This window comes from Salvelinus namaycush, chromosome 14, assembly GCF_016432855.1.
Source record: "Salvelinus namaycush isolate Seneca chromosome 14, SaNama_1.0, whole genome shotgun sequence".
NCBI lineage: Eukaryota > Metazoa > Chordata > Actinopteri > Salmoniformes > Salmonidae > Salvelinus > Salvelinus namaycush.
The window spans coordinates 20069011-20095165 of record NC_052320.1 but is presented as its reverse complement, the minus strand read 5'-3'; the positions used below and the strand labels follow the sequence as shown (position 1 = coordinate 20095165).

Genomic DNA, 26155 nt, shown 5'->3' with positions numbered 1-26155 from the left:
AAAAAGAAGGTCCAAGCGTCTTCGACAGAGGGGATCAAGCTGATTTTATACCAATTTACAGAGGCCATTGCTCATTAAAGTTTTTTATCAAGCGTCTATGACAAATCAGGACAGGTCGTTTCACTGAGCAGCCATTACGAACAAAGGCTGTAAAACAGTGATCACTATGGTCATTACAGAAAACACCAGACTGATACCTCAGGATTATTTGTGAGGATAACATCGAGGATAGTAGCCTTTTCTGGGTGTTACCTTGTGGGATTGGTAATAATCTGAGAATGATTTAGGGAGTCCCATTGCTTTTGGTGGTTTAAGCATGTCCCAGTTTAGGTCACCTAGCAGGACAAATTCAGACTTGGTGTAAGAGGCCAGGTGAGAGCTTAGGGCAGGTAGGGTACAGACCGGTGCTGATGGAGGACGATAACACCCAGCAACAGTCAACGAAGAGCTATTTGAAAGTTTAATGCTTAAAACCAGCAAATCAAATTGTTTGGGGACAGACTTGGTGGAGACAACCGAGCACTGAAGGTGATCCTTGGTAAAGATTGCCACTCCACCACCTTTGGAAGATCTGTCTTTCAGAAAAAGATTATAACCAGAAAGCTTAACATCAGTATTGAAAACATACTTCCTTAACCACGTCTCAGTAATGACCAACACATCTGCATTGGAGCTGTGAACCCACACTTTCAATTTATCAATTTTTGGTAATTAACTTCTTGTGTTAATGTGCAGAAACCCCAGGTTTTTACGAGAGCAGAAATCAGTGAAGCAGATATCAGAGCACAAGTCAGAGTTGGGGCTAGGAACAGCAGATGGGCCAGGGTGTACATATACATTTCCAGATATCATCAGCAGTAATACAATCAGGTGCACGGCAGAGGACAGGGAGAGCTTTGCGGTGTTGATTTATGACATTTGAATGTGCATTAGATGGCAACAAGATCATATTGTACAGCAATTACATCAGGTAACATGAATATAAAGCCGGCGAGAGGTGGTTTAGAAAAGGATGGGAGGCCAAGAGTCCATGTAGCCAATAGAGAGTCAGAGTCCCGAGTCTGGGAACAAACATAGTATGTCCCACAGTTGGGTAAACAAGAAAGTTCATAGTCAACAAAGCATGCAGGAGTCATGAGGAAAATAGCATAAAGCACAAGAAAAATATGTAACGACTTTGGGCTAGCCATTGTAAGTTCAGAGTCAGGGGAGACAGGCCAGGGCAGATGGTGAACAGATTGCCAGGTGGAATAAAAGCAGCAGTGCAGCAGGCAACGGGAGTAGGTGTCACACCCACTTGGGAGAATCTTTTTTCTGGAGGCACATTTCTTGTAGAAAATGCCAGTGGATGGTCTCTGAACAGTGGTAAGGGGCTTCAAAGGCCTCTGGATTTGGTTGGTAGGCTGTGAGACTCCTGCCATTGTTGGGCTCAAAGGCTTTGACACCTCTCACTTCACACCTCAGTGCTAATTGAAGTTGTATCTTTTCTGTCCTAGCAAGCTTGGCAGACTAGCATTCAGTCCCCAAGTAAAATATATAATTGTAATGTACTTCATTTTTAATTTTTTTACTTGGCTTTCAAAATAGCATCAGACCAAACATTACTCACTCAGTTCCAGGTTGGATGGTGTCCTCAGGTCTCTGATGTTTGTTTGCCTGAGCTCCTGCTGTATAGCTTGGAAAAAGGAATCCTTGGTAGTACGAATCCTTCCAGGTAATTTTGTCCAATATCAGGTTGTAGGTTTGGAGTTTTGATCTGGAGTGAAGGTTATGCTGTGGAGGGTAGCATCCTGTATATGTCCCTGCCGAAAAAATCCAAGTTTATCTAACTCCAAATCTATCTTTTTGTTAAAAACATGCTGAAAAATGCAGGAGCTCACATGCAGTTGTGTGTCTCTCCCCTCTAAAAATTGAAGGAATCTGTGGTAAGACATCAGTAGATTTATAATTGAACACATTTATGAATATTTTACACTATTGTGGAGAGATGTACTGCTTGGATTCTTTACCTACAATATTTTTTATTTTATTTTATTTCACCTTTATTTAACCAGGTAGGCCAGTTGAGAACAAGTTCTCATTTACAACTGCGACCTGGACGAGATAAAGCAAAGCAGTGCGACAAAAACAACAACACAGAGTTACACATGGGATAAACAAACGTACAGTCAATAACACAATAGAAAAATCTGTGTACAGTGTGTGCAAATGAAGGAAGGAGATAAGGAAATAAATAGGCCAATCATGGCGAAGTAATTACAATTTAGCAATTTACACTGGAGTGATATATGTAGAGATGAGGATGTGCAAGTAGAAATAAGGGTGTGCAAAAGAGCAGAAAAACAAATATGGGGATGAGGTAGGTAGTTGGTTGGATGGGCTATTTACAGATGGTCTGTGTACAGCTGCAGCAATCAGTAAACTGCTCTGACAGCTGACGCTTAAAGTTAGTGAGGGAGATATAAGACTCCAACTTCAGTGATTTTTTGAAATTCGTTCCAGTCATTGGCAGCAGAGAACTGGAAGGAAAGGCGGCCAAAGCAGGTGTTGGCTTTGGGGATGACCAGTGAAATATACCTGCTGGAGCTCGTGCTACGGGTGGGTGTTGCTATGTTGACCAGTGAGCTAAGGCGGAGCTATACCTAGCATAGACTTATAGATGACCTGGAGCCAGTGGGTTTGGCAACGAATATGTAGCGAGGACCAGCCAACGAGAGCATACAGGTCGCAGTGGTGGGTAGTATATGGGGCTTTGGTGACAAAACGGATGGCACTGTGATAGACTGCATCCAATTTGCTGAGTAGAGTGTTGGAGGCTAATTTGTAAATGACATCGCCGAAGTCAAGGATCGGTAGGATAGTCAGTTTTACGAGAGTAAGTTTGGCAGCATGAGTGAAGGATGCTTTGTTGCGAAATAGGAAGCCGTTTCTAGATTTAGCTTTGGATTGGAGATGCTTAATATGAGTCTGGAAAGAGAGTTTACAGTCTAGCCAGACACCTAGGTATTTATAGCTGTCCACATATTCTAAGTCAGAACCGTCCAGTGTAGTGACGCAGCGATCGGTTGAAGAGCATGCATTTCATTTTACTAGCAATTAAGAGCAGTTAGAGGCCACGGAAGGAGCGTTGTATGGCGTTGAAGCTCGTTTGGAGGTTTGTTAACACAGTGTCCAATGAAGGGCCAGATGTATACAGAATGGTGTCGTCTGCGTAGAGGTGGATCAAAGAATCACCCGCAGCAAGAGCGACATCATTGACATATACAGAGAAAAGAGTCGGCCCGAGAATTGAACCCTGTGGCACCACCATAGAGACTGCCAGAGGTCCGGACAACAGGCCCTCCGATTTGACACACTGAACTCTATCTGAGAAGTAGTTAGTGAACCAGGCGAGGTAGTCATTAGAGAAACCAAGGCTGATGAGACTGCCGATAAGAATATGGTGATTGACAGAGTTGAAAGCCTTGGCCAGGTCGATGAAGACGGCTGCACAGTACTGTCTTTTATCGATGGCGGTTATGATATCGTTTAGGACCTTGAGCATGGCTGAGGTGCACCCATGACCAGCTCGGAAACCAGATTGAATAGCGGAGAAGGTACAGTGGGATTTGAAATGGTCAGTGATCTGTTTGTTCACTTGGCTTTCGAAGACTTTAGAAAGGCAGGGCAGGATGGATATAGGTCTGTAACAGTTTGGGTCTAGAGTGTCTCCCCCTTTGAAGAGGGGGATGACCGCGGCCGCTTTCCAATCTTTATGAATCTCAAACAATATGAAAGAGAGGTTGAACAGACTAGTAATAGGGGTTGCAACAATGGCGGCGAATAATTTTAGGAAGAGAGGGTCCAGATTGTCTAGCCCAGCTGATTTGTAGGGATCCAGATTTTGCAGCTCTTTCAGAACATCAGCTGTCTGGATTTGGGTGAAGGAGAAGCAGGGGGCGGCTTGGACCAGTTGCTGTGGGGGGTGCAGAGCTGTTGGCCGGGGTTGGGGTAGCCAGGTAGAAAGCATAGCCAGCCGTAGAGAAATGCTTATTGAAATTCTCGATTATCGTGGATTTATCAGTGGTGACAGTGTTTCCTAGTCTCAGTGCAGTGGGCAGCTGGGAGGAGGTACTCTTATTCTCCGTGGACTTTACATTATCTCAAAACTTTTTGGAATTAGTGCTGCAGGAATCAAATTTCTGTTTGAAAAAACTAGCCTTTGCTTTCCTAACTGACTGTGTGTTTTGGTTCCTGACTTCCCTGAAAAGTTGCATATCGCGGGGACTATTTGATGCTAGTGCAGTACGCCACAGGGTGTTTTTGTGCTGGTCCAGGGCAGTCAGGTCTGGAGTGAACCATGGGCTATATCTGTTCTTAGTTCTACATTTTTTGAAAGGGGCATGTGTCACGCCCTGACCTTAGAGATCCTTTTTATGTCTCTATTTTGGTTGGTCAGGACGTGAGTTGGGGTGGGCATTCTATGTTTTTTGTTCTATGTTGTCTATTTCTATGTGTTTGGCCGGGTGTGGTTCTCAATCAGAGGCAGCTGTCTATCGTTGTCTCTGATTGAGAACCATACTTAGGTAGCCTTTTCCCACCTGTGTTTTGTGGGTAGTTGTTTTCTGTTTTGTGTCTGAACCAGACAGAACTGTTTCGCTTTCCTGTTTGTTGTTTTTGTTCTATTTTATTTATTTTTTTAAATCATGAACACTTTAAACGCTGCACCTTGGTCCACTTGGTCCACTCTTCCTTCAGCCCACGAGTGCCGTTACAGAACTGCCCACCACCAAAGGACCAAGCAGCCTGGTAGGAAGGAGCAGCATTTGTTGGAGAGTTGGACATGGGAGGAAATCCTGGACGGCAAGGGACCCTGGGCACAGACGGGAGAGTATCGCTGTCCTAAAGAGGAGCTGGAGGCAGCTAAGGCGGAGCGGCGACGCTACGAGGAGTTGGCTCGAGGAGGCGTGCACGAGAGGCAGCCCCAGAATTTTTTTTGGGGGGGGGACACGGGGAGATTGGCGGAGTCAGGTCATAGACCTGAGCCTACTCCCCGTGTTTGCCGTGGGGAGAGAGTGACCGGGCAGGCACCGTGTTATGCGGTGAAGCGCACGGTGTCCCCAGTGCGCACTCATAGCCCGGTGCGCTACATCGCAGCTCCTCGCATCGGCCGGGCTAGAGTGGGCATCGAGCCAGGACGGAGTGTGCCAGCCCTGCTCTCCAGACCTACAGTGCATCTCCTCGGCCCGGGTTATCCTGCGCCAGCCCTACGCACGTTGTCCCCGGTTCGCCAGCACAGCCCAGTGCGGCCTGTTCCAGCTCCCCGCACTTGCCGGGCTACAGGGGGTATCCAGCCAGGACGAGTTGTGCTAGCTCTGCGCTCGAGACCGCCAGTGCGCCTCCACGGCCCAGTGTATCCGGTGCCTTGGCTAAGGAAGAGGCCTCCTGCATGTCTCCCCAGCCTGGTGAGTCCTGTGCCTGTGCTAAGCCCTAACCCTCCTGCATGTCTCCCCAGCCTGGTGAGTCCTGTGCCTGCTCTCAGAGCCAGACCTCCTGTGTGTCTCTCCACTCCTGTGATGATCCATGGCACGAAGCCTCCAGTGATGATCCATGGCACGAAGCCTCCAGTGATGATCCATGGCACGAAGCCTCCAGTGATGATCCATGGCAAGAAGCCTCCAGTGATGATCCATGGCAAGAAGCCTCCAGTGATGATCCATGGCACGAAGCCTCCAGTGATGATCCATGGCACGAAGCCTCCAGTGATGATCCATGGCACGAAGCCTCCAGTGATGATCCATGGCACAAAGCCTCCAGTGATGATCCATGGCACGAAGCCTCCTGTGTGTCTCTCCACTCCAGTGACGCCCTTCAGTCCAGAGCCTCCAGCGACGATCCCCAGTCCGGAGCTGCCAGAGTCCCCCTCCTGTCCGGAGCTGCCAGAGTCCCCCTCCTGTCCGGAGCTGCCAGAGTCCCCCTCCTGTCCGGAGCTGCCAGAGTCCCCCTCCTGTCCGGAGCTGCCAGAGTCCCCCTCCTGTCCGGAGCTGCCAGAGTCCCCCTCCTGTCCGGAGCTGCCAGAGTCGCCCTCCTGTCCGGAGCTGAAATAAATAGAAAATGTTTATGTAATTAATTTCATGAAATTTACAAACCAAACACCACACTTTCTTACCTTGCAAAAAGAAATGTAACTATATTTTATTCTACCAACAAAAAAGCTGTTAGAATTATAGCTGTGTGTGTATGTCCCTTAAGGTTCTTGTGTAATGTGATATTGTACCCCCTAGCCCAATTGTCCTTTGTATATTCTATATATAAACTTGTGTTCCCCCATGTACTTTTTGTATTGATTTGTTAAGAAAAAAGGGGAAAAAATAATATAAAAAACAAAACAAAAATTAAGTCAACATGGGAAAATGAGTATATATATTTTTTGTTGTTGAGAATATTCGCATGAAAATCTGTTTTCCGTGCCAAATGGACGGAAACCTAGTTATAGGCTCACAAATAAAGACTCTGTATCGGGACAAAGATGTTTGAGACATTTTATATAAAAACAAAATTAATCAAAAGACACCTTTGATTTCAGTGATGTACCCAATTGTCATACTAAAGTAAAAGTAAAGATACCTTAATAGAAAATGACTCAAGTGAAAGTCACCCAGTAAAATACTACTTGAGTAAAGTCTAAAAGTATTTGGTTTTAAATATACTTAAAAGTATCAAAAGCAAATGTATACTGAAGTATCAAAACTAAAAGTATAAATCATTTCAAATATTAAACAAACCAGATGTCACAATTTGTGTTTTTATTTATTTATGGATAGCCAGGGGCACACTCCTACACTCAGACATAATTTACAAGTGATGCATTTGTGTTTAGTGAGTTTGCCAGATCAGAGGCAGTAGAGATGACCAGGGATGTTCTCTTGAAGTGTGTGAATTGGACCATTTTCCTATCCTGCTAAGCATTCAAAATGTAACAAGTACCTTTTGGGTGTCATGGAGTATGGAGTAAAAAATACATGATTTTCTTTAGGAATGTGATAAAGTGAAAGTAAAAGTTGTCAAAAATATAAATAGTAAAGTACAGATACCCAAAAAACTACTTAAGTAGTACTTTAAAGTATTTTTACTTAAGTACTTTACACCACTGTTTGATTTAGTCATTTGATTTTAGTTTTTCAATTAACAGCTGTGTCACTAAACAAGACATTATAAAAAGCTATCTGTTTAATCAATAATCAAGTTTTTCATGTACAATTTAGCAAACTTATATAGAGTAACACAGTATGAGTCATAATACCCATAAAGCCTAGCGGTCAAACAGGGAAGTGGTTCCAATAGTTTTTCCACCATTCATTTTTCCCATAGGGGATTTCAGAAACAATTAAAATAAGGGCTGTGTTTCGTGTAGGCTTACCCTGGCATGACATTTTGATAACAGTGTAAATCTCTCTAGGACAAGGTGACCTTATCAAAACGTCACACCAGGGTAAGCCTACACGAAACACAGCCCTTATTTTAAGTGTTTCTAAAATTATGTATGGTGGGGAAATGATTGGAACCATTTCCCTGTTTGACCGCTAGGTTTTATGTTTATGACACTCCACTATGAAATGAGACACAGTTTTGCAAAGCTGAATGTCAAATTGAGTCAAGTACAATTTAGTGAACTTGCTGTTTCTCTACAATTAAATTAAAATACAATTCACAGTTATTGGGTGTATACTGGCACAACCCTAAACAAAGCACAAATTGGCATACCATTGATTATATTAATTAAAAAACAAAACGTTTGTGTTGAAAGTATATTGTCCACAAGCAAGAGCTTCCAGGTCTTAGACAGCAGGTGGAAACAGGAGATATTCTTATATCCCTCCAGTAATATTGAGAAGGCTTTTCATATTGATCCTATTTTCCCTTGTGCAGTATTCATCCACTCTCCCTTATTACTATAACTCGTTCTGTGAACAAATAAAAAACATTTTGACAGTTAACTCAGGAAATAAGAAACTCAATATAATAACTCAATTACAGTTACTTTAGACAGTAACCATCTTTTCCTCAGAGATCCTTCATTAAACCACAGTATTTTTCGCACCCTCTTGCTCCTGGATATGTAATTTTGCTGCCTAAAAGTAAAAGAAAAGAAAAGTTATATACCAGTAGATCCAAACGGCCTAGCAGCAGTCGATGGAATCCCATTATTATACTGCCTGTCTTGATTAGAGTAGACCGGCATGTAAATCAAATGTACTACAGACGAGAGGTCATTAAAGGTTATGTGTGTCTCACCTTTTGGACAAGCACGGTGGTCTCTGTGTCAGCATCGGAGCCATCAGAAGCCGCTCCGTTCTGCACACTGTGGGCCCCAGAGTCCTCAGGGGCCACAGGGCTCTCTATGGTCAGCTGGGGGGTGTCTATGGCCGAGAACTGGAGCTCAACGTTCTCTGAGTTATTGGAGTTGGTCACATCGGAAGTACTCGCTGTCAACGCAGAAGAGCTTTCTTCTTCTTCTCCTTTCTTATCTGAGGTGGTGGAGTGCTGGTCTGAAGGAGGCTCTCCCTCTTTCACATCCTTCTCTTCCTCCGTCAGTTTCTCTTCTGACTTCTGGCCGCTGCCAGAGGCCCCTTTTGTGGTGGTGTTATCCCTGCTTTCAGATCCCGGTTTCTTCTCTGCAGTGGGGCCTTCACTGCGGGTGGAATCTGCATCCAGGTCTTGGGCCTCTGAAGAGGGCTCTTTAGTAGGTGGGGACCGTGGGGAGACTGCAGGGGTGCTGGTGAGTGACTCATCATAGTGAGGACTACTAAGGGATCTGAAGCTGGACCTGTCTCTAGTGAGGGTGCCGGACTTGCCCGGACTATAACTCTGATGGAAGTCAGAGAAGCTAGCGCTCCACGACCTGGGGGACATGAAAGATCGCCTCTTCAGAGAGCCAGTCCTGAAAGATATGTGAGAGGAGGGATAGGATGACTACATGTTGATACGCTTACTTTGCTTTAATTACCGTTATGCTTTATGTAACACGCACTATTTCGTTCATCCCAGACCACAGCTCATCGATAGACTCAAAATGGGAGGAAAGTTAATTTTAAAAAACAGGGTTGGTGAGAGATGTAAAATCCTAGCCAACTTACTGATTCAACCCTTTGACGACAAAATCCTTGTCTGGATGCTGATCCTTCAGGTCCTTCATCACATTCTGCAAATCACTGTTGAACTGAAAGAGAGGATATTACACCAGTTTAAGAATAGATATAAGCTGAAAGAGCTAGGGCTTTTGTTACCTAAATGCTGACAAAACAGTTCAGTTTTTTATAAACCAAAGCAAAGCCCCACATAACTGCTTTTTTTTACTGTGTTCCCACCCCAGTTATTGAGAAGAATATGACCTGCACATACAGTAGTCATTTCCTTGAAGAAGGTGTCCCGTAAATTTGAGATGGCTGTGAAGACTGACACATAGCATCCAATTCGACTTCAGGAACAAAATGAAGAGAAGAAAAAACATTATTCATATAAATTGTCCGCTACTTTTTCTTCATTGACACACTTGACCTAATGATGTATTTGTCATTCTGCTATCTGGCTATGTGCGGACTTCCGACTCCTTACCTGTCATAGAGAGTAGGGAGCTCATCCCTCAGCTCTCTGTTGATGTCCTCAAAGACAATCTGGGTTCTGTTTACCTCCTCAGCTGCCTGTACCCGAGAGAAGCACCATGATGAGGAGAGTTTGTAGTTTTGTTTAAATGATCATTGCTGTGCAAATTAAGTAGACAGGGGTATCTTGTCTGTCTGACCTTGGCTATTTTGACATCATCTTTCTTTTTAGCATTCTGCATCGCCTCCAAGTGGTGACGGGAGGAATCGTAGTCGACTAACTTCCTGCCTCGTTTGGCCACCCTCTCCTGGGGGGTTGGAGGAAAGGAATAATGCCCTTGTGAGATCAAATATTTAGGGAGTGTGTGTGTGTTTCCATCCTTACCCTGACATCTGGGAACTGGCTTATGTAAGACTCCATGGTGCAAAGTGCCTTATCTATCAGCTTCGCCTCATAATCATTCCACAGGAGGTCTTCACCCTGTTGGCATATGGAGAAAATGTATGTTTTTTTATACAGAAATGTGCATAATAATAATCAACAGTCATGCATGCCATTCTTAATAATACAGCAGTGCTATGATTGACCTCTACAATGGTCCCCAGGTCCTCTTCTCCATCCCAGTCCGGCTCATAGACACCATACAGAGACTGGGAAAGACGTTTTGAAGCTTCCCGCATTCCTGTGGAAAGTCGACAGCATGGATCACATGTTATCAGACTGGGGCACTACTGATGGTGCTAAAGCTATAGAAAACCATGCAATTTATGGACAACATCATACAGATCACGTTTAATTTACAACATAGACAGACTGAACAAATGTTTACCTTTGACAGAACTAAGGTAAATCTTCAGGTCCTTGTATAACCGGTTCCCATCAATCTGCAAACAGAGATTATAGAGTGACTCATCTTGTCTGTAGGCTATACATACATCTATGGGATTTACTGGGGCACATTTACAGGCCTTTTCTATAGAATATAAATCACATATCCGTTTAAGGTTATCGTTACAGGTTCATACCCATGGTATGGTCTGATCTCTGTGTAGTACTGTACTGTCATGGTGACTACCTGTTGGTCATTCAGATTTAGGAGGCATTGTTCAAATATTTCATCTTTGGTCTCCACTGTCTTTCCAAACTTCTGCAAGACCTAAAAAGTAGGGAATACTATACATGTCAAACCACAAACAACTTGATAATAATATTGTGCATTATATTGAGAAAGTTAAAGTACTGTATACCTTCTCTTTGCCCCTGCTCAGCTGCCTTTGGAATCTTTTAGCAAAGATCCCAGTGCCTCCTTTTGGACCATTGCCCTCTGCCATAATTTCTCCTTTTCCCCGGTGTTGAGCTTTTTATCCCTGGAAATGTAGAGGTTGAGGAAAGACAAGTTAAGACATTAGTCGGGATCGGGATAGATGCCTATTAAGCTCAAGATCAAAAGTGCATCAAACATGTCTAAAGTCTATGGCAGTTTTAATGATTACATTTTTTTATTTAACTAGACAGCCTACCCCAGCCAAACCCTAACGACGCTGGGCCAATTGTGTGCCGCCCTATGGGACTCCCAATCATGGCTGGTTGTGATACAGCCTGGAATTGAACCAGGGTCTGTAGTGACGCCTCTAGCACTGAGATGCAGTGCCTTGGACCGCAGCGCCACTCGGGAGTCCCCCTGTGTTCCCAGTGTTCTTAGCACACCTATGTCTGATGAATGTATTGCATTATTAGCCCGGGAGGAAGGAAGGTGAACTGGTGATGGCTTGAGTTTGAAGTGGAGGGAGTACAGGGCTTAGCATGTCTCTCTCTCGAGGCTAAAAATAGATTTTGGCTTGGAAAAGTTGAATATTTTCAGAAGGGTCGGATAATTGGTTAAGGGCAGAGGATTGGAGAGAAAGAGAGAGGAGATCGAGGGAGGCAGAGGATGGGTTTGAATCTGTTGAAGCTAGAAATAACAAGTGAGAGGTTGTCAAGGAAGATTGGTGTCAAGTTCAAACAGGTTGAGCTGGACGGCAGTTTGAGTTCTGGAGGTGAAATGGAAGGGGTAGAAGGTGTGAGGAGCTCGGAGCCCGAGCCTTGCATTGATGCACATGGTTATGATAAAGATACATTTGGTCCAGTAGGAGTGCCATTTTTGGATAAAGTGGATCCTTGCCTTTTGGTGGATCCATTTTCGGTTTCAGTGAAGGTAAACTGTAGTGGACTTGTTATATTTGTTTGTGTTTCTTCTGACCAGAACTAGTGGGTGCTCCGTGTCACACAACTTGGGTCAAGATCTGTTTCTTGCTTTGCTCTTAGGAACAGGGCACCATTAAAATTAGCTATTTCTGGTGTAGTGTTTAGTGTGGAGGTGAAGTTGAAGATTCCTGGTGTTTGTGACGCCCACCGTTTGGTGCGACGCAGACCCAGTGGTGAGCGTGGTGAAACAGAGGAGTCACTGTCAGTCCTTTTGAGTTTTGAGTCAGAGTCTTTACCCGACAAGGTCATGTTAGGATATATCAGTTATCCTGTTAAAGCTTTTGTGGCGAATCCACTGCACTGTTTCAGGTGCACCGTTTATGGTCATGTCACAGCAGTGTGTATGAGGGAAATTCCAGGATGTGGGAAGTGTGCAGGAGGGCATGGGATAGAGGATTGTGACGTTTTGGTGGATAAAGTTGTGTGTCAACTGTAGGGGTGCACATGTTGCTGTGGATCGGAAGTTTAGTGCAGAACGTGTCGTATGCTGAGGCAGTGAAGAAAGTAGAAGAGGATGGGTCAAGGGTGAGGGATTCTGAGAGGATATCTGTGCTAGCACAGAGGGATAGACCAATGAGAGATATACAGTATGCTTCAGTTAGGTTGGCTTCTTAGCGTTCATAGCAATGGTTATCAACTGTACTGCAGAAATTGAACATAAATCACAGAAAAAATATGTTGTGGTGGCAGCTGCAGAAAAATATTTGGGAGTACGAGATTTTACTTCAAAAGAGTTACAGCATGTGTTGAGTGGTAGTGTCCCATCCTCTCAGAAGAGTTACAGCATGTGTTGAGTGGTAGTGTCCCATCCTCTCAGAAGAGTTACAGCATTTGTTGAGTGGTAGTGTCCCATCCTCTCAGAAGAGTTACAGCATGTGTTGACTGGTAATGTCCAATCCTCTCAGAAGAGTTACAGCATGTGTTGAGTGGTAGTGTCCCATCCTCTCAGAAGAGTTACAGCATGTGTTGAGTGGTAGTGTCCCATCCTCTCAGAAGAGGTACAGCATGTGTTGACTGGTAATGTCCAATCCTCTCAGGCCGTTGGCCTGGGGTAGGATAAGATAGGGTTAAAGTAAAGGTGATGGGTTGTAATGAGATTTTGTATCACAAAGTGTAATTGAGCTATACTATAGTTCAGTTGGGAGCGTAATGCAACATACTGGATGCCAACCGCTGTTAAACCTCACCAAAGAAGAAGAAGACGCCGCCGCCTATGTCTTATCAAATTGTCATTGGCCACGCCTACATACTATGGAAGTGAACTTTACACAGGACTGTTTTAAAATAGTGGGGCTGGTCCGATGTTATAGAATTTACTGGACCTGATAAAGGGAGTACGATAGCAAAATGTGCAGCTACAGACCTGAGAATCCAGTGGACTGGATGGGCCATATCAGGAGCTCTCAAAACCGAGAAGTTCTATGATTTAGCAGGTATATAACATGTTGATTTAAAGCATACCAATTCACGCCGAGGCGTGTTTGCAGGGAATCGCTACGATTTCAACCATTGGTTGAATAAGTAATCGAATCTATTAGGTTTGGGCATAGGCCTATTCTAAATAAACAATAATGCGGTCAAACAAAATGGAATGGAATTAGGCTTTTTTTACGTTAATGAAAGTATAGCATTTTGTAGCTGATGAATATCAATGTTACAAAACCACTGTTATTTAAACTTCAACATTACCACCAACTGATTTAGTCACCCTTGCAAGCCTCTATAAATAAGAATGCTAAAGCAATCATCCAAAATGATCCAAACTCCAAGATGATTTGCCACAAATTGTCACATTGTAGCGCGAGATTGGTCAACTTGTATCGTGATATGTTTACCATAAATAGTTACTCTGTAGCTCGCATGACTTAAATTTGTACAGTAGATCAATTTTACCAATGCAATATTGTTACGCCCTTTGCCGATCATCAAACATTTGCTATGGTAAAGGGAAATTCCACGATAAGACTGATGCTGAAACTCAGATTTGTTTACTTTAAAATGTATACCAAACAAAAAAGAATGATTGCAAAGTTAAACAATTATGCACAATTACTACTTTTAACAATTTCCACGGAAAAATTTACAAAAACACATTTACAAATGCAAAGTTTGGTAATAATGAGTTTGTGCCATCATTCTGTCATTAACTTTTTATGATAGGCTTGAACTGAGTTATTATTGCATGTGTCATTTTTTTTTTTTTTTTGATGCAAAGTTTGGTAACCCAATGATTACACAAACCGCACAAACTGTCATTCTGTTACCAAACTTTAAATCTGCACTGTTCTTCAAGTAAATGTGTTTTTGCAAGAGGTTCAGTTGAAATTGTTAAAAGTAATCCTTGTGCATAGTTGTTTAACTTTGCAATCATTGTTTTTTGTTTGGTATACATTTTAAAGTGAAAAATCGGGGTGTATCAGCATCACTCTTATCGTGGAATTGTCCATTAACATAGCAGATGTTTGATCGACAAAAATGGCGTAGCAATATTGTAACGTACTGTATCACTCTGTTGCCATGGAATTGCCTTAAACCAAAAAACATTGAATGTGACAATTGTTGGCTTTTGCCTTATTATAGTATAATATGTTCCAACAGATTTGTCTACATATGAACTGTCAAAATGCAAGTTAAAACTGTTAGGACAGTATGTGCCATTCAGAATGAACAATTTACTTTACCGTTATGTAAAACACTGCAACTTACCTGTAGACACTGAATGGGCATTCCTTGTCAATGCAACAAATTAATTGCATTTCTTGACAAGCTTCTTTAACCTGTCTTCTTGTGCTGCTCCACTGCTCTGTATGTGCTCATCGAAAGTTTTACCCTTGAACTTTGGAGCTAATTGTCACTGTCTGTAGGCTACTGGGTAAAACATTAATTGAACACGCCTTACTGTGAAACTTCTATTTTTTAGGGTCTGGCACATTTATATTACTTGCCCACCTGAGTTGCTATTGGGGAGGGACTCTCGTCATTTGAGGCAAAATGTGCAGACTGGATTGGTGACAGCATGGGGAGTAAGGTAAGCTTGACAGAGTCAGGGTGAAAGGGTTTCCAATCTAGTGCACAGGTGGCCAGTGGCACCTTAATAGGGGAGGAGAGGCTCATAATAATGGCTGGAACAGAATTAATGGAATGATATCAAACACTTTCAAACACATGGTTTCCATGTGTTTGATACCATTCCATTCACTCTATTACAGCCATTATTATGAGCCGTCCTCCCCTCAGCAGCCTCCTGTGATCTAATATCCAATCCCATCAGTGGAGAAGAACAAAAAAGTTATAAACACCTGCAGAGCTTTAGTGTTCTCTGCTCATTTGCTTTTCATTCAACAAAGTTGTGTATCAGTTCAGCAGTCTTAGCCAAGGCTAAGGCTTGGCTCAGCACAGTGTTGCAGAACCCTTTATGGTTGTGAGTCATTATGGTTGGGTTAATGAATAATGCTGGGGATAATGTGACAACGGTACTCATGTTCTAACCTCTGCAGGCTTGGAACATTCCTTTTCATGCGGATCGTGAAGGACGGCAAGGATCACAGGTTTAACAATGTCAGAGACAGCCCAGGGACATTCTTTGTGTACTGGAATGTTCAAGGTACTTTGAATCATTATGGTCACCGGCTTTTCTTTTTCTCACTCAGCCACCACAGCAGTGATTTCCATCGTCCTTAAGCAACCCTCTGTAGCCCATTAGGGAATCCACTTTAACTCACTGCTCAGTCTTATTTGCTCCTTATAAATTTGAGATTAGGATAGCCACTGATATCAGGGTTGTGTGCATTGTGCCCAAATGGGAGAGAACATAAATTAGTGTTACCAGTGCACACTGACAGTATACAGTACTCTTTTGCAAATGTTTTCTTCTATTTTGGTCCCAGGTGAATGTCTTGTTGAGTAGGGGCATAATCTTGACGTGTGCAAATATTATTTAGACACCTTTGATCTATTCTACCAATGGTTCAGTCAATTATTTATTCCTCTACCTTTCAGTTGTCTGGGTGTTTGACGCTCTTGCCCACCCTCATGCTGAACAGTGAGCAGCGAGATGAGGCCTTGGGCCTGAGGGACTACCTGGGCTGGGGGATATGGAGCCTTGGCTTTGTCACAGAGGCCATCACTGACTAGCCGAAGTGGCTCGTCAAAGGGAACCCAGATAATGCTGTGAGTCAGCTTGGTGGGCTTCCTTAGGGGAGGTTGACCTTTTTTATAATCCTCATGGATGCAGTGGGGTAGTTGGAAAGTATTCTCACTACAAAGTGCTGTAAACATGAGTCACGACCACTCTCAAAACATTGAATAAACTTCCTGTATTTGTATGTTTGTTTTATAGTATATTAATTTATCCAAGGAATAGCCTCAATTCAGGCTTTCCATTCTCCCCAGGGAAAGTTCATCCAGAGCGGGCTGTTGGACAGCACCCTTACTACCTCGGGGAGATACTGCAGTGGTCTGGACTCTGGCTCTGCGATGAAGGGTCCCCAGTATGCCATCTCCTCTGTTTGTCTGGTTCCTGCTGTGTCACGCTAGTGGCATTCCCATCCTGGAGATGCGGGGTTCAGACTCTGCCTTCCAGAACACTCCTCTGGCCAATTCCCAAGTTCTGATGTTACACACTTTCTAATAGGATGTTCTGGCTCAAGGGGAAACTTTCTGAACAGGACCACTGTAATCATCAAGCACCCAGTGTGCTGGTTCTCTCCAGCAGTCTCTCATTCGAATCACACACACCGAAACTTCATTTTTTGAAACATATCATTCAGAGAACACCCAGTCTGACAGACATTCTAAATGTGGAACAAATGCTTTGATATAAACTCATTTTCATGCAATTGCTGTGCAATAGCTTACTGTTATGTTCATAGGCAAATTCATTTGCTCTTTAAAATTTCTCAACGCTACCTTTCCAGGCATGTAAAAAGGCAGTTCATGCAGTAGACCTACTTGTACAGTGTTAATGTGCATATCATCTAGGACCAATTCATTCCTAACACCGTAGGATGACATTTTCCCTTCCTGGGAGCTAGTGTCAAGATTGGCGTAACAGAACACATTGTAGAGCAGAGACCTGACCTGCTGCCTTCAAAATGATCTGTATACCATCATGTGCTTTTGTTGAAGTTTTCAGCAATACCAGAAAATGCAATAATGAAACAAAGACAATTTTAAATATTGATCATACAAAATAACTGGTCCACAAAAAGCTTTGATCAAAGCAAATTTGACATTCTTGTTGAAATGCCATCATTTCTACACTCTGGTACTCTGATGCAGCATTCAAGTGTTCAATGCGGTTAGAGGTGCAGAACATTAGTCAGAACCAACCTCCCATTGTGCAAACAAAGATAGTCATATTGGCCAATACTGTAAGTTATATTTTTAGGAAACAAGGGAAGGTGAATTTCTTTCAAATGTATCCTCAAGTTGCAAAATGTGCTCAAGTTACCAAGCACACAGCTGCATGGTTACCTTAAAGTTAGTTGATTATCGCTAAAGAATGCTGCAGACATTTATCAAATGTGCCAAATTAATATTACTATACTGTGGCTAGTCTTGAGTATGTAAAAGACAAATTGAGTTAAACATGTACAATCAAACTGCTTAAGCATGTAGACATTACAAAAGGTGATTATATAAATAAACAGAAAAAAAAAATATATATGCCACATGCAATAATAACTCCATTCAAGTTCAGCATAAAAAGCTCTATGCAATGTTTTCTAACTGGTAATGTGCAAGTTAAATTGTGTGTTAGATGTTAGACAAACACCTGCCTAATTTCAGACATGCCCATTCTTTTTATTTTTTATTTTATTTCACCTTTATTTAACCAGGTAGGCTAGTTGAGAACAAGTTCTCATTTGCAACTGCGACCTGGCCAAGATAAAGCAAAGCAGTGTGAACAGACAACAACACAGAGTTACACATGGAGTAAACAATAAACAAGTCAATAACATGGTAGAAAAAACAATGTTCTCAACCAATGTTCAACATTCTTTGTAAATAAATCACGGAAAGATACTGAAAACCTCATTGTATCTACAAACCTAGTAGGTTTCATTGCCTTTTTTTATTTTTTAAATCAGCGCTCCAAAAGATCCTATTACACACTAAAACCTTAGCATTTTGAAATATAAAAACACAAAATAAATGTTTACAGCGTCTGTGGAAGCATTAGTCTCAGTCTTGTGTAAAATTGTATAAAATAAAAAAAAGTTTATCAATCTATTGCTAGGTATTGCATTTATTTCCCATTAGGTGAACAGAGCTGCCCGGCGGCTGCTTTGGATTACTTGAGGAGCGGAGATGCAAAGAAGTTTCCTGGGCGACTGGGGAATCCCACTACCACAGCAGCCTTACTCCCAAATCTGAAAGTTACAACACCACACACATATTAATCAACAGAAACCAAAGTTATAAGGAAGTGAATTAAGACTTGGGTGAAAAATTTACTCATGTCATTCACCTTAACAATCTGATAATTAGGTGAAAATGTACTCTAGACTGTCAGGTTTATAGACCAATGGTGTTTGCTTCGAGACTAGTGACAACTCAAGTCCTTCAGACAGGATCTTTATACACATTGCAGTGACCTACTACAACACAAAATGCTGAATAAGTTAAATGCATGACAGCACAGAGTGCTTACTTGGGCGTGGTCTTGCTCAGGGTGGACCTCATATGTTGACCCAGGGAGCTGGAGGACGGGGTTTTGTTCATCTGGTGGTGCTCTGGAGTTGTGAGGGGACCCAGCATGCTCACTGGAACAATATTAACACAGTCAACATTAGTCACATTACCACAGTTCGTTACCAAGCTGTATATTTTCATTAGTTCTTATAAATAAAAATTCTTAAATCTTCAATATAATAACACAATAACCTAATAGAGATTTGTAGGGATGCATGCTATATCGGTGAACATATTGGAATCGGTCGGAATTAGCTAAAAATGCCAACATTGGTATTGCCCTGATGTCTAGTTTAACGGTGATGTGCAAAACCGATGTCAAAGCTGACGTGCATACCTATGTAAAACGTAGGTACATGACGTAATGACACTACACAGCATTTCTAACCTAGCCCACAATGTCTGCTGTGTGGATTGAGCAGTCATTTGAAAGAGTAACAAAATTTCAGCGAGACAACTCAAAGGCAAAATCCATTAAAGCCAAGATAATGGCATTCATTGCCCTTGACAATCAACCGTTCTCTGTCATGGGTGATGTTGGCTTTTGCGACTGGTCGAGCACCAGTACACACTACCAAGTGTGCTATTTTTCAGATGTTTCCCTACCAGAGTTACACAGTAATAGCGTCACTGCTATTAGCTTCACGACCTACTATGGAACGCCATTTGGGTCTTTGCGTGTTGAAAAAGATACATGTCAAATAACACTATTTGACACGTTAAATAACACAGTTCTATTATAGAATGTTGTGTGTTCTGAATTTGCACGTGCAAGCCAAGCGCCACCACTACTATTAGTAGCACTGTCAAAGCTGTACAAAAAAAGCCTGCAAACAAGCAAACACCGGCCACGAACGATGTGTTTACAATAACGCTTTGGTAATAAAGCATTATTTGTTTGACTGCAACTTCTGGGGTACCTAGCTAGCACCAATACAACCAGCCTGAAAACAATGACCAGTAGAAACTGCAGTCATTTTCATTATTCTTAGGAATCCTTGTGAGTAAGTATTAGCTAGGTAGCCACTTGTTGCTCGACCTATTGAAATTGAACTTCAGTTCATGAAAATACATAGCTAGCCAGCTACCCAAAGCTAACATTATAAGCAGCCAGCTTATAATGTTAGCTGGCTGCTTATAATGTCTGCCCAGAAATGTTCTATGGGATTGAGGTCCGGGCTTTGTGATGGCCACTCCAATACCTTGACTTTGTTGTCCTTAAGCCATTTTGCCACAACTTTGGAAGTATGCTTGGGTCATTGTCCACTTAGAAGACCCATTTGCAACCAAGCTTTAACTTCCTGACTGATGTTTTGAGATGTTGCTTGAATATATACACAATTTTCCTGCCTCATGATGCCATCTATTTTGTGAAGTGCACCAGTCCCTCCTGCAGCAAAGCACCCCCACAACATGATGCTGCCACCCTCATGCTTCACGGTTGGGATGGTGTTCTTTGGCTTGCAAGCCTCCCCCTTTTTCCTAATAACATATGGCCAAACAGTTGTATTTTTGTTTCATAAGACCAGAGGACATTTCTCCAAAGAGTACAATCTTTGTCCCCATGTGCAGTTGTAAACTGTAGTCTGGCTTTTTTATGGCGGTTTTGGAGTTGTGGCTTCTTCCTTGCAGAGCGGCCTTTCAGGGTATGTCGATGTAGGACCCGTTTTACTTTGATATAGATGCTTTTGTACCCGTTTCCTCCAGCATCTTCACAAGGTCCTTTGCTGTTGTTCTGGGATTGATCTGCACTTTTCGCACCAAAGTACGTTCATCTCTAGGAGACAGCATCTCTTTCCTGAGCGGTATGACGGCTGTGTGGTCCACATGCTTTATCTTGGCCAGGTCGCAATTGTAAATGAGAACGTGTTCTCAATTTGCCTACCTGGTTAAATAAAGGTGAAATAAAATAAATAAATGGTGTTTATACTTGCGTACTATTGTTTGTACAGATGAACGTGGTACCTTCAGGTGTTTGGAAATTGCTCTCAAGGATGAACCAGACTTGTAGAGGTCTACAATTTGTTTTCTGAGGTCTTGGCTGATTTATTTTGATCTTCCCATGATGTCAAGCAAAGAGGCACTGAGTTTGAAGGTAGGCCTTGAAATACATCCACAGGTACACCTCCAATTGACTCAAATAATGTCAATTAGCCTATCAGATGCTTCTAAAGCCATGACATCATTTTCTGGAATTTTCCAAGATGTTTCAAGGCACAGCCAACTTAGTGTATGTAAACTTCTGACCCACTGGAATTGTGATAGTGAATTATAAGTGAAATAATCTGTCTGTAAACAATTGTTAGAAAAATGACTTGTGTCATGCACAAAGTGGATGTCCTAACCGACTTGCCAAAACTATAGTTGGTTAACAAGAAATTTGTGAAGTGGTTGAAAAACTCCAACCTAAGTATGTAAACTTCCGACTTCAACTATAGCTACTAAAACAGATGTCGTTTTGCTATGTTTTTGGGGAAGAACATTGTTTGCATCCATGAACTAGCTAGCTTTTCTTTCTGACCAGCACTGTAGGTACGCGAGACAACTTTAACAGCATCATAAAATACACATCGATGAATCGTTGTGACATATGAAATATGAGTGATAGTTATTACACATTGATTACACTACTTAAAAATTAATGAACGCGTTAAATTATTATGTGACGTGCAGTCATATTCAGGTCCTGATTGGTCAACAAGGTTATTTGACACGTCAAAATGTTATTTGACATGCATCTTTTTTGACACGCGAAGACCCAAACGGCATTCCATACAAATCCTGGTTGAGAATGAAACAAATGAACAACGAAACAGCAAGTAAGTGAAAGAAATAGGTTTTGATTATGTTTTACTGGTAATGGGGACATATGTAAATGAAAACAATATAACTTTTTGGTCAGTGTGGTGTGTGTGTGTAACCTTTATTTAACTAGGCAAGTCAGTTAAGAACAAATTCTTATTTACAATGACGGCCTACCGCTGGGCCAATTGTGTGCCGCCCTATGGGACTCCCAATCATGGCCGAATGTGATACAGCCTGGATTCGAACCAGGGACTGTTGTGACACCTCTTGCACTGAGATGCAGTGCCTTAACACACTCACATGGATGCAGTGGTCTAACTATTTAACTGTACTAAAATGTTTAAAATGCCGCAAAAATTTAAAATATCGGTATCAGGTTTTTTGGCAAGGAAAATATCGGATATCGGTCAAAAATGTCATGTCGGTGCATCACTAGAGATTTGGTTTTGGGTTACCGAGATTACGTTTTGCTACTCATGCACTCGCTCACCTTTCTGGTCAGGGGTATAATAGTTAGCGTTCTCGATGATCATGTGATCAAGATGTGGCTGGTCAAGGTCCACCATCATGAACTGGCTCCAGTACTCCACCGGCAGGCCCAGCAGACGCTCAATAACCTGGGTAACAATAGAAAAACATGAACTACTATAAATTACTCATGAGGGGAAAAATACAGTTGTATTGAATTGAAACGAATTACAGCCTATTGCGTCGTCCTCTTCCAAGCAGGCAAAACAGATCAAACAACTTGCAAGACAAAGACATATTGTTTTTATATAAAAATGGCAATCATGTCATTTTTGCAGCCCATGTGTTTTTGTGAAGAAATACTGCCACTTAAAACAAGAGCTGTGTTGTTGTAATGTGTCTTACCTTGGGCTGGCGTTTGGTGTCCTGTATGATTGTTATGGGCTCTGGGTCAGGCACTGCATGGCCAACGATAGTAGGCCCAAACACCCGTGCCAGATTGGTGATGTCCATCTTAGTGTCCAGGCTTTGGGCGACCCTGAAAGAGTTTATGGTGGTCAATAAGGAGCCCATGTATGGAAAAATACCCGTGTCACAGAATGCAACAAGCATGGCCTCTTTCTACAAGACATGTCAAGAAATGCTTGGTTGTTCATATACAATTAAGTGAGTAAGCAGAGCTCATAGTTAAATGCACAGCAGATGCTCACCTCTGGAGATGAATGGCCATGAAGGCCAGGGTGTCTCTGTTGGCCTGTGGCAGGTCACTGATGGTCTGGTACATCAGGGCAATGCTGTTATCCTCAAAAAAGTTGTTTTATCGCTATAGAGCCAACACCTACCTGCAGCCTCCATGAAGATGCGGTTGAGGCGGAAAGTAAGGAGGGGTTCTTTGAGGTTCCTGAGGAAGTCCTTGAGGAGGCCAGTGATGCAGTGGATATCTTCCACCTTGCTGAGCAGCGGGACAGTCTTCCCTTGCAAGAACTTATCCTTCAGTTCCTTCACTGTGCGGTCAGAACCAGACAGCCGATAGGGGAGTGTCTGGGAGTGAAAAGAAAGAGCATGGTGAAACTGTGCTCATTTATAGAGTCTTAACTTCCTATGGCTGCGTGGCAGTACTGAGTAGCTTGGATGAAAAGGTGCCCAGAGTAAACTGCCTGCTCCTCAGTCCCAGTTGCTAATATATGCATATTATTAGTATATTTGGATAGAAAACACTCTGAAGTTTCTAAAACTGTTTGAATGATGTCTGTGAGTATAACATAACTCATATGGCAGGCAAAAACCTGATTAAAAAAATCCAACCAGGAAGTGGGAAATCAGGTTGGTCGATTTTCAACTCAGCCCCTATCGAATACACAGTGGGATATGGGTCATTTTGCACTTCCTAATACTTCCACTAGATGTCAACAGTCTTTAGAACCTTGTCTGATGCTTCTACTGTAAAGTGGGACCGAATGAGAGGGGATTGAGTAAGGTCTACCATGACCTGAACATGCACTGACCATGCACGTTCATGTGAGAGCGAGCTCTGTTCTATCGCATTTCTGAAGACAAAGGAATTCTCCGGTTGGAACATTAATGAAGATTTATGTTAAAAACATCCTAAAGATCGATTCAATACATCGTTTGATATGCTTCTACTGACTGATTCTGAACTTTTTGACATTTCGTCTGCTTTTAATGAACGCACTTCGTGACATTGGATTTGTTTACCAAACGCGCTAACAAAAGTAGCTATTTGGACATAAATGGACATTACCGAACAAATCAAACATTTATTGTGGAACTGGGATTCCTGGGAGTCCATTCTGATGAAGATCATCAAAGGTAAGTGAATATTTATAATGTTATTTCTGACTTCTGTTGACTGCACAATATGGCGGATATATTTTTGTCTTGATTGGGCTCTGAGCGCCGACCTCAGATTATTGCATGGTTTGCTTTTTCCGTAAAGATTTTTTGAAATCTGACACAGCGGTTGCATTAAGGAGAAGTGGATCTAAAATTCCATGTATAACACTTGATCTTTGATCAACGTTTATTATGAGTATTTCTGGAAATTGATGTGGCTCTCTGCAAAATCACCAGATGTTTTTGGAACTACTGAACATAACTCACCAATGTATACTGAGATTTTTTAAATATAAATATGAACTTTACCGAACAAAACATACATGTATTGTGTAACATGAAGTCCTATGAGTGTCATCTGATGAAGATCGTCAAAGGTTAGTGATTAATTTGATCTCTATTTCTGCTTTTTGTGACTCCTGTCTTTGCCTGGAAAAATGGCTGTTTTTCTGTGATTTGGCGGTGACCTAACATAATTGTTTGTGGTGCTTTCGCTGTAAAGCCTTTTTGAAATCGATGAGCAGGTGTCCACATGGTTTTGGTCATGTAGTGTATATAGCACATTATCGTCTCAATTACATAATGTATTGGTTGTCTTAGCCCTTCTCCCTGCTAATGGTTTGGCTATGAGTAACATAATTGATGATTCAGAGGCTCAAGAATTTAGACAAGACAAAGTTACAAGCTTACCAGCGAGTCATCTGTTTTATCATAGCTGATGTCTGATAAAATGGGGGCAGACTCATCTATGGAAAACAAAATGAAATACTGTAACACTTCAGGTGTTGATATATTACAGAAAAGGCTTTGATAAGCTTTCAAAATCTGGAAGAGGAGCAAGACACTAGCAGGGGATCCTTAACTTCTGCTGGTGTTAAGGTTGGCTCGTGCTGCCTGAGATCGAGCATTGAGGAAAGCCAGAGCAGAACGCTGCCCTTCATTCAGCTGGAAGCTGTTGCTGGAGCCCTCAGTGATCAGAAGCTCCCGAATCAGCTGGATCTGACGGTCCTGTAACACAACAAAACGCAGGGAGAAGGAAGGTGAGAGGAGTTGTATAAAGCCATTCAACAGTTTCTTCAGAGAAGAGTGAACCAGTCGGAGGGTACCAGTAAAGAGAATAAAATCAAATATGAATTAGACTTGCTGTGAATACACGCCAACTTCTCACAGTCAGCCTCTGCCTTCTGGCGCCTGCGGATCTCCACGTCGACTTGATTGCGAGCATGCTTGAGTTTGACTTCCAGGGCTCCCCTCTCAGTTTCTGCTTTGGCAAGCACTTCCTTGCAGGACCCCAGGTCCTGCTCAAACCTAAGCCATCTACACGACAGTCCTCAAAGTTGAGGGCCATCTGGATGAACTCTGATACGAGAAGATGCACAATAAAGGTGTGGTAGCTTTGAATATATATTGTCCTGCATTGTCTACATTATTAATATCCATGTCTAATCAAATTAAATACAATTACTTACGGGGTTCAATGCTCTCATTGAGTATGTCAACATGACACCGCAGATTGTCAAACAAGCTGTGTAGGTTTAACACAGGAGCGTCCATCTTCTGAGAAAAATAAGGGCACATAGAAACCTCTGAAAATAAGTTTGCTAAATGTCAATAGGTGAATAACCTCGTCCCCAGGCTAATTGCGGATGGGCGAAAGTGTCTGGTGGTGGTGAACCCTGGCTGATCATTCATCATAGCCAACTATGATGAACAGATCAACTGTCTTTTCCTAATCCAAAAAATAGCAGATTTTTTTTTAAATAAGCAATTTCCCAACATTAGCGAACCAAATTTGCCACATAAAAGTCACCCAAATTAGCTAAAACTTGCACATTCAACATACAATTTAGATGGAAGGAAAGCAACAGTAGATTTAACTCAGACGCTAAAGTTAGTTGGCTACAGTAGCTAGCCAACATTGCTGGTGATGTGTAATTTAAAAAACTACTGTACAGCTAACAGTTAGCTACTAGCATGCTAACGTTAGCTGCCACTACATACCGTTTGAGTCCACCACACTAATGAAAAAAGGCAGACAAAACAGAAACATCTTTGCACAGCCAAATGTTTTGACCTCTGTTTTTGCACTGGATGATCAAGTTTGTTATTCTTTTGTTTGGGTTATCTCACGCTAAACTCCTGGAAGTGTGTACAAGAAGCAAGGCAGGCGCGTTGCATTTCAAATTTACCCACTAGCCAATGAATATCAACTGACGTTCTTCACCTAGCTGTAAATCAACGCGCACATGGCGGTTACCACAGCCACAATGTCAAAATTGGCTATATTGTAAAAAAAAAGATTGGTCTTAATTTAAGGTTAGGGTTAGGCATAAGGTCAACAGTGTGATTGGGTTCAAAATCAGATTTTATGAAGATACATTTTTAAATAGGTGGCGTTTAATGCCTTGTGGTTGTGATAACTAGCGACGACTGCCCCATTAAACGACTGTTGTTAGCGCTGATCCAGTATCCGCCAGTCCAGTCTTTCCTCCCCACAGAGCAGTCA

General features: G+C 42.2%; 3 pseudogenes; 1 reads left to right on the top strand and 2 right to left on the bottom strand.

The window, feature by feature from the left end:
- Positions 1-7557: 7557 nt before the first annotated feature.
- On the bottom strand, positions 7558-14638 carry LOC120058894 (annotated as a pseudogene).
- On the top strand, positions 12847-16456 carry LOC120058658 (annotated as a pseudogene).
- A 1256-nt stretch (positions 16457-17712) lies between these two features.
- Positions 17713-25828, bottom strand: LOC120058657 (annotated as a pseudogene).
- Positions 25829-26155: the final 327 nt, after the last annotated feature.